Genomic DNA, 3457 nt, shown 5'->3' with positions numbered 1-3457 from the left:
AGATCCTGTTAGACATTAAAAGCTATGCCCATTCCCCAACTGTTGCAGAATAACGCAATCAATCAACTCCTAAGAGTTCAATTAAATGACTACTCACGAAACATAATATTCTGCAGACTTGTCTTCTAAAAACTCAATTTTTGACTCCAACCTGCCCAATTAAGGCAGCAGGCCACGCTGTTGCAGGGGACTATTGAAATCATGTGCCTCACACCATCAGCCACACTGTGGCCCCCAATTACTGAGGCGAGCTACCTCAATAGAACTGAAAGAAAATGTCTCAATTGAAATATAAAGCACATAATAGCAAAGGAAAACCTTTCAAATATCCTTTATTTTCATTTTCTATTTTAATACCTTAATGGAATTCCAAAAAACTCATTGTGGCTGTGCCATTATTAACGTTTTAAAAAAATCTATTGCCACCAAGTAGAGGAAAGTCTTTTGATATACGAGGCTTCAGTTCAGTAAAGTCAAATCAGTTAAGAAGGAACACATAAAAAAACTTCACTAACCATTCCATCACATCCAACTGTTCCATTGTCTCTAAAGGCAGCACAATATTAGAGGTTGGTAGGCTTTCATTGACTCTTACTTGTCTGTAAGTTTTGAAGAATGGCCCTCTGGTCTCTCTTTTTGAATCTTAGATCTAAAGAAACAGAATATTAACATATGTGCTTTTCCTTAAATGAAACTAAGTAAACTTAAAGAAAAATCTTGAAATTTAAGAATTTTGCAACTAATCAACACGTAACAAGCAACAGAGGTTCTTAAATTCTTTTTAAGACAGAGAAAGAAAATTATTACCTTTCACCTGTTCCATGAATTGCATATCCACAGACTGGCCAGGTGTAGAACCTCGCAGGGATGACCCAATGAGACTGACAGGTGATGCTGAAAACGTAATGAATAAAAAGGTTGTCTGTCGCAAGGCAGGACCGAAGTAGATTAATGACAGTCAGCTGCAAAAGTGGAACTTAAAATGGCATGGTGAGATGTGAAACAAATCTTTAACAGGATACAGTTCTAGTGGAGGTTAAGGATGACATTGGAGGTGGGCGAAAAATACCCGTGTACCCTTCCTCCTCCTGAGCTTACCATTGAACAGCTGGTTTGCAGCTGGATCTGGGACTGGAGCCAGCTGATGGAGCGGGACAGAAGCTGGAGCTGAGACTAGGGACAGGGCCATGGTTAGGTGATGGAGTGGGTCTGGAAGCCCAGTCAATGGTGCTGGCGCTCCTGCCCAGGGACAATAGTAGTGTTAGGAAGAGGATCGCTTTTCCTAAAATCTAAAGTAATCAAGAAATTATCTGACTGCAGATTGAATATGTGTATTTGATGGAGTATGTTCAGGAATGACAACTTTCTCAATTTCTAATTTGTTTTACTCACCTGGTGCAATGACTTTTGGTAGCCCTTCCACAGTCCTCATCGCTGTCCTCATCAGCTGCATTACAGCACACGTTGGCTCTGAAGAAACAATATATCATTGAACGTCCAACAATTAGTGGATGGATGGATGGATATCATTCATACACTCATCACCGAATTAAGACATAACAGTATACATTAACTTCAATACTATACTTTTCCCCCTCTTCCCTTGCTGAGAGACTTCTTCAGTTTCCAACTCCAAGATGGGTGGACATCTTCCTGCAGACTCTTATTCAACAGCGCAGTCAAGTTTTTCTACAAAAGAAAAAAAAGCACATTTAATTACACTGAGGCAGCTACAGATTTGTTATACATTCCATTACATACATACAGTCACAGGCAAATAAATACCAACAGCCACACACACAGTGTACAATATGTAAAATTAAATGACTCATGGCACTGTTAAGGAAATAAAATTGAGCACCTCATTCTTTCGCAATCAAAAATGCATGAGTTCTTCACAAGATTGTTACAGCTTGAAGGGGTCTGATCAATTTGAGACTAATGAAAAAGCACTGTAACATCTTATTTAAATTGAGAACAGTGAAGTAAATAGTAATTTCTGATGAAGCAAAGGGATGGCAATAAAAGTTTTCTTGTTCTCAGGGAAGAAAACACACTTTCTCCATCGGAGGCTAGACTTGCAGCTGAGACTGAATGTTCCGAAGCTGGACTACTAAAAGCACATCTTAGATACTTCGCCCCGTGCATTCATACCGTGTTGTTTCATGCAGGCTATATAAACATGGACAACCCGGTGAAAAAATATTACTTCATTACTAAGGTTGGAATTTAAATAAAAAAGGAATATAGGCTACCAGTCACAAAAGTGAAACGAAATGGTTGTCACATTGAGAATGGTTGCTCACGCTTACCCTCCTGTCCGCTCATATTTATCGACATGAATCCCAATTAGTATGATTGTATGAAAATAATTGTTAAATTTAATGCAAGATAGGCATAACATGTTAGGCCTACAAATCTACTACTGTACATATCATCATTCTTAAGTTTCAAACATGTTGAATTAAAAACATCATCTGGCTAGAAACGTCTCATATCCCTTTTTCTTGAAAGACAGACTTCTGTGATATCGTTAATATGCTGATTATGATCTGATTATAAGCCTATGCATATAATAGCTTAAGAACCACCACACAACTCAGTCATGTTGATCGTTTGTTTTCGTGAATGGCCGAATGGTGCGTCGCTTAAATGTTGCTGCCGCAAGGAATTGTAGGACGGCATCATCTCCTTTCCTTTTGTAAAGGACAGTCCAGTGTGCCTTATGCTAAAAGAGATAAGAAAGGAAGCATTGAAGCACATTTCCTTAGCATTTAGAGAATTAGACCAGCTCTTATCATGGCTGCCACTTGGATACTTCCGGGTCATTTCACTCAGTTAGGAACCTTCCTAAGCAAAAAAGACTACGGACGCAGCCCATGTGATTTCACTAATGAGCTTACTTCCTGAACCAAGGAAGGAAAATAATTAGTGAAAACAGGTGGTTGAAGCAAATACCAGCAGACATTGCAGCCAGGAAGATCTGGAGTCAAGTAGTACTGATCTAGATCAGGGATGATGTGCTGCAGGATTCCAGTTTTTGTGCTCATCAAAAATCAACAATACATTTAGACCCATAAAACCAGATAAAGCATGTTAACTGTGCATTCAATCAATCAATCAATCAATTCTTTCATTGATCAATTAAGTGTTGAGCAACCACAAATAAACAGCATACCCTGGCTTTCTGGACCCAGGGTTGCTCACCCTTCCAGACTAAAAGCTAAGGCCTAAACTGGTTGTGTCCCTATTTCCATTACAATTGCATATTGCATATGGTAAAAATATTTGCTAAAAAACAGCTATAATTACATATTAATTATAGCAATTCACACGAGTGAATACATCAGATTCAGAGTCAATACAAATTAATGAACAGCTGTTATTAATAACAACAACAAAGCATAGATGGATTGCTCTCACCACTTAGAGCCTGGGCACAATCATCGCACTGTTA

General features: G+C 38.6%; 1 long non-coding RNA gene across 1 annotated transcript; it reads right to left on the bottom strand.

The window, feature by feature from the left end:
* Positions 1–331: 331 nt before the first annotated feature.
* LOC135254297 (uncharacterized) lies at positions 332–1887 on the bottom strand. Its single transcript, XR_010329823.1, has 4 exons — positions 1588–1887; positions 1393–1470; positions 1099–1239; positions 332–894 (listed from the first exon to the last, which is right to left on the bottom strand). It is a non-coding gene; the product is annotated as an uncharacterized LOC135254297 (long non-coding RNA).
* Between the last annotated feature and the right edge of the window lie 1570 nt (positions 1888–3457).

This window comes from Anguilla rostrata, chromosome 4 (assembly GCF_018555375.3).
Source record: "Anguilla rostrata isolate EN2019 chromosome 4, ASM1855537v3, whole genome shotgun sequence".
Lineage (NCBI taxonomy): Eukaryota > Metazoa > Chordata > Actinopteri > Anguilliformes > Anguillidae > Anguilla > Anguilla rostrata.
The sequence above is the reverse complement of the archived record's forward strand: the minus strand, read 5'-3'. Positions and strand labels throughout refer to the sequence as shown.